Genomic DNA, 5,824 nt, shown 5'->3' with positions numbered 1-5,824 from the left:
AATCACTTATTAGTTTAAACCATCATTAAAAACAACGACAACAAATACTCATTAAGACTCATTTTCCTTTTCAACTTTAGGTTGAATTTAAAGGGGCTTTTAAAACTCTGCTGAAAACGAAGTCCCCAAATCTGAAGTGGCGTCTCTCTCCAAAAGACCCCCGTTTTTCGTTTTTGTTTTGCTTTAGTTTTCCGAGAGAGGAAGGGTCATTCTCAATTGTTATGCAGCAGTGTCCAGGCTGTCGGCTACCTGGAAGTCTTCCAGGACTCAGGGAGCCTCTAATTCTTGACCACAAGTGAAAAACATTGAGGACACCTAGAGATGCCTTAAACCCAGCTACAGATGAAGTTCTAGCCTGTTAGGGCTACGATTTCAGGCTCTCTCTGCCTGACCAGGCTTGGAATATGACTGCTAAAACAAGGAGAAAGGATCTCGCCAGCCAAAGCCTAACAGCTTCTTCCTAGGGTTATTTTAACCACTTTTTATTTTAAATAATAAGGCTACAGGAAGGGACATACATTGGCAGAGATTGGTGAGAAGTTTGGACTTGCTGATTTCATTAAAGCCCCCCATTACCCAGTGCTTTTTTCTGGGGGTACGCAAACCCCTAAACATTTTGTGAATCTAAGTTTGGCCTCATTGAGGGGCAGTATTTCAATATGAGTAGGAGAATGAGAGTACTCCTAAACATTTTTCTTTAAAAGCACTGCTAATACCTATCCAGGCCCCCTCTAATTCCAGCACCAAGAGATACCCTTAGTCAGATATCTTCTTACTTTAGCTATGCCAGCTGATCCTCCATGTGTAGGAGTAGTAACTGCAACAAACAGTTGCGGTGGCGTGGGGAGAGCAAAGAGGAGACGTATCCATTAAGTCCTGCTTCTGGAGCTTCGGCCACTTCCGGAAAGGGGGGTGGACCGGATGGCGCCTTGACGTCACCCAGCATGGCTCTTTTTATTTTTAATGTTTAATTCCTAAACTATTGTTGAGGCTCATTCAGCCATCACACACAGATCATTGAACCCAAACAGCTGTTTTAACGCCCAGCAAACCGGCAGCAGATAACCCCATATCTTTACAGGAAACACAGGAGACGGCCTTATCTCGAGTCAGCTCAGCATCGCCTACACTGACTGGCAGCGGCTCTCCGGGGTTTCAGGCCTTTTTCAAAACCACCCTGGAGACGCTGGGGATTGAACCTGGGCATGCTCAAACCGCTGAGCTTTAAGGCCTTCCGCTTTCCTAGCTGAAAACAAAACAAAAACAAAAACAAATTCAGCAGCATCAGCCTACAACCATCACGAAAAGCAAGATGGAGTCAGGGGTGTCAAATTGAATAAAATAATTTGGGGGGGGAAGGTAAGCCCCGCCCCACATAATCAATCATATGATGTGGCACACGCACACTATTCGAATAACAATGCCCATCGATTTGGGGCGGGGGGGGGGGAGCGCGGCGGCAGACAGACCGCTCCAATATTTTATGGGGCGGGGCCGAAGGGACTCGGGTCCCTAGGAGTTGGCTTCTATGGATGGAGTAGATTTAAACAAATACCACCCCCTCCAAAAATCCCGAACGGAAGGGGGCCAATTGTACGTCATTGGGCCAAGGGTGTCATAGACCTGTGGGGCCACCACCACCGGAGCCAACCTCTACGAGGCAATATAAAATATATGAGGGGGCTGCCCCCCCAAGTGTATGGGCATTCCCATTCAAATGGTGTGTGCGCATTGCGTTATGTGATCGATTGTGCAGGGCGGTGCTTACCTGCCCCCCCCCAATATTTTGTTCAAATTGGCACCTGTGGCCACCACAGAAAAGGCTCTGCTGCGGGCGCGCCAACCCAGTCAAGCTGTCACTGGAATGAAGGAAGGTGAGCAGTTTTTCCCCATTCGTTCCAATGGGCCGTGGACAAGAACAAATCTATCTGTCCATCTATCTATAACACACAAACTCTCTCTCTCTCTCTCTCTCTCTCTCTCTCTCTCACACACACACACACACACACACACACACACACACACACGAGCTGATTCTGGCGAGCTAGGCGAATGGCCCATGGAACATTTTGAGTTGCCTGAGCTGGGTGTGAGTGGAGAAAACGGGAGCTGGGAGCGGTGGAGGAAAAGAGAAATCTCGTTCTCGTTCTCCCTGCCAGCCTCCCGCTAATGACTGCGTGTTGATCCTGCGCGGCGGTGCCCTCGTTTGCCTTTGTTTAGAAGGTGAGAAAAAGGGAAATCCGTGATCGACGACTCACCGGCTCTCCAGCAGTAGGGGAGGGGGAGGGAAAGGGAAAGGCGGAGAGGGTTGGCCGAGCTTAGCAGTTGCCCCTCCAGGGGGAATCCGCAACAAGGGTGGCAGAGGTGGGGAGGCGGAGGAGGGGCCTTCTGGAGTTCTCTCCCTTCTCCCCCGGAGCTGGAACTGCACTCCAAAGGGCCGTCTCAATGTTAACAGGCTGGGAGTGGGTGACTGGGAGGTGGCGGGGTGGGGGACGTCCTATGTTGCTGTTTCGTGTGGCTTGCGGGGATTGTTGCATGGGTGGGGGTGCGGGTTGTCGAGCAGTTCACGTGGACGAGGCGATGCCCACTCCTACAGTAACCCCCCTCCACACAATACCACCCCGCTCGCGAGAGAGCCCAGCGGGGAAGAAACGAAATCAGGACTGAAGCATAACGCTGGGGAATTTTGGTGTGTGTGTGTCACGGGTCTCCTAAAAAGCACCCGAGGGAATTGGAGGGCTTGTGGCGGGGGCAGGATGCTGGGCAAGGTGGAAGTTCTTGCGCAGAAGAGTCCCATCGAAATAAAAGGAAACGGCTCTCGGTGGGCGGGTTTGCGCAGGAGAAGCTCCGGCCGTATGGTGGGTTTTCATGTAAGCTTCTTTCTCTCTCCAAAGTGACAGAGCACGTGCCTTGCCAATGCAAGGCGGTCCTAGCTTCTATTCTTGCCATCTCCATTCAGGAAGAGATCCTGGGTTCAAGGGCTGCTGCCAGTCAGAGTAGACAATAGCAGGCATCGGTGGACCAGTAGTGAGACGAGTTTCTCTCCCTCCTCCCTTCTGCCCATAATAAGCGGGAAACCAAAACAGATCTTTTTTTTGCCTCTCTTGGAACGAAGCTGCTTGGAGGAGTGGGGTGGTGACGGTGGTGAAGGAAAGGGTTATTATGGGTAGCAATCTTTTGCGTTAGATTCAATGAGGCCGGTTCTCTGGGAGGCCGATTGCGCTCGGAGTAAATCCCATGGCATTCAACGGGGCTTACTCCCTTGTAAGCGAGCAAAGGATTTCAGCCTTTCATTGCTCTGGACATAGAGATCTACCGGGGAGCCGGCGGAGGAGCTGTCTCTCCTTCGCCCCCAGCCGCTGTTAAATCGCACAGCCCGAGCAACGCGCTCTTTCTCCCGGCTTAGTTTGAACCCCTTGCATTTTCACATTAAATATCCGAATGACACTTCACGTCACATCCTCACATATTTGTCTTCGGGATTCATTCTCATGTTTCCTCCATTTCCCCCATTGTTGAAAAAAGGGGAAGAATTCCACTATGAAAAGTGAAATAACCAAATCCTTCCAACGAATTTTGTACCTGTAGAAATATGGCAAATTTTGCTGAGACCCCAAAATAATCTTTTTGAAAACCTTCATATTGTAGTTTATTCCCTCCTTTTTTTAAAAAAAACAACCCAGCAACATCCCAAAACAAACAAAACAACCAGGCGGTGAATACCTAGGGATTTAAAAATCTGCTGCATCCCAGAAGAAAATTGTTTAGTATTAGTATTTAAAGTACAGAAAATCCCATCCATTTAAAGAGAGTTTGTATTCCCTTGGACCATGCCATTATTAGTAGAAATAACAATATTTTAATATTCATTATTGTGTTCAGAAACATGGGTTTCCTACTTTAAAATATTTACTTTAATATTTAATATTTAAGCTTGCCAGGGAAGGAGCCCCTAACCAAAGCAGACTCATGAAGGAACGCGCGCACACACGCCCCATTGGTCTGTAATTTAAATCTTTTGTTTGTCGTGAAGCCCTAATCTGAAATAGATCTAATAATTATTATTCCTTTCCATCACAGCTGAACACTGCCGGAGCGCTGCTGGTATATAAATACCTGAGTTTCCTCGCCTGGCTGACAATAATACCCTGCGCCTTAAAAGAAATAAATAACATACCGCCCGCTTTCTCACTGCCCCAAAGAGGAGGGAGGGAGGGACATATCCCACCCCTTCCAGATAGCTTTTTGCGGAGGGGTGGGGGTGGGAATGGACACAGATCCATCATACTTCCTTGCCTTTATTGCCGGCGCGCTCACGTAGAGCGCTCGGGAGCTGACCAGGGTGCTGAAGTCGTTCTATTGACCGTAATGAGGATTCCATAAGCTTATCCCTGCCTTCCCTTTTGGGGTCTGTGCGTGCGTGTGTTTAATCTCTATTTTAGCCTCATTATTTCAGTTAGGCGACAATGAAGCCACAGAGTGCTCCGTGACGTCCCTAACTTTTATTGCCTCATGGCTTAGCTCATTTCCCCCACCCTCTGCATAATGTTTATGGTAGGCAGCGTGTCGTTCATTAGCTGAACCACGCTAATACCCTTAACGGAAAAGGGGAGGTAATCAAAAACAAACGCCGGGAAGTTGTATAACTACAACCCGGAAACATAACGGACCGCTTGTCCTAGAGGGAGTTTCCAGAGGGCTGGAAGTTTTAGGTTCTGGAATACAAATATGCAAACTTTGGGTCTCGAGGGCCCAGAGGAGGACAATCCTAGTGCTGCTACTACTAAAAACAGGAAGGTTAACTCTTACGTGTTGCTGATATCTTCGGGGGGCAGCGGAAGCTCTGAGGCGCAGGGAAGAATTCAACATCTCCCCGCTTGAATTTCCAGGACCCAGCTAGACGTTACACTGCAGACGCCAGGACTCCCCCCCCCCCCCCGAAGAGGGAAGGCGACTGTTGAAGGATGGAGTTTTGGCTAAGGAGCAAACTCAATGGAGGGGAAAGGCTACGTGACCCTTTCCTCCTGGTCATTCCTTCCCTCCCACTCTGCGTTGGCACCCGCAGGTGAAACAAGCGCTGGCGGAGGAGGGGTCGTGCGCCTGGAGCAGAAAACGACTGGAGGGGAAAGGGCTAAGTGCTCCCCGTTGCCATGCTTCTTTGGAAGGAAGGGAAGAAGGAAATGTCAGGAGACCTTAACACGCGACTGTTTGTAGCTTTTCATTTGGTCCTTCACAAGTGACACGAAGAGCATCCAAGATGCTAAGCCCTAGAAGAGACGGAGTTTAGGCCAAGGAGGAAAGAAATACTTCTTTCTTTTGCAGAAATTTGTGAGATACGTGTGTGTATAGAATGCAGAAAGTTCCAGGTTCAATCCCTGGTGTCTCCAGGTCGGGCTGGGAGAGACTCTTGCTTGCAACCCTGGAGGGTCTCTGCTAGTCGGTGTAGACAATATTGAGCTACATGGACCAATACTATGACTCAATATAAGGCAGCTCCTGATTTTCTAGGTTCCTTAACTATAACGTCCGCGAAAGAGGGACCGACCACCAATATCGCTCTCTGCTTTCTCCAGATTTCTTGCAGCGTAACCCACCCCGCTTCACGTCCCTGGCAAGATAGGCTAGACTGAGTTGCTTTGCCCATTCCCACCAGAGCAAACAGTAAGTGGTGCTGGTGAAACCTCAGTTAAGTTCGGGAGCATTGCTGTTGGCTGTGTTCCTGTGCACACTTATCTGAGAGTAAGACCCCTGAGCACAGTAGGAGGTACTTCACAGTAAACATGCCAAAAAGATTGGTCTGCAGGTATAATAACTTCTGATCATT

General features: G+C 49.0%; 1 long non-coding RNA gene across 1 annotated transcript; it reads left to right on the top strand.

Annotated features, from left to right (window-relative positions):
* The first annotated feature begins 1,919 nt into the window (after positions 1-1,919).
* LOC310695053 lies at positions 1,920-5,325 on the top strand. Its single transcript, XR_014519898.1, has 2 exons — positions 1,920-2,223; positions 5,066-5,325. It is a non-coding gene; the product is annotated as an uncharacterized lncRNA (long non-coding RNA).
* Positions 5,326-5,824: the final 499 nt, after the last annotated feature.

This window comes from Podarcis liolepis, assembly GCF_965112155.1.
Source record: "Podarcis liolepis genome assembly, chromosome: 15".
Taxonomy (NCBI): Eukaryota; Metazoa; Chordata; class Lepidosauria; order Squamata; family Lacertidae; genus Podarcis; species Podarcis liolepis.
Note: the sequence above shows the minus strand (reverse complement) of the source record. Positions and strands in the feature narration are given on the sequence as shown.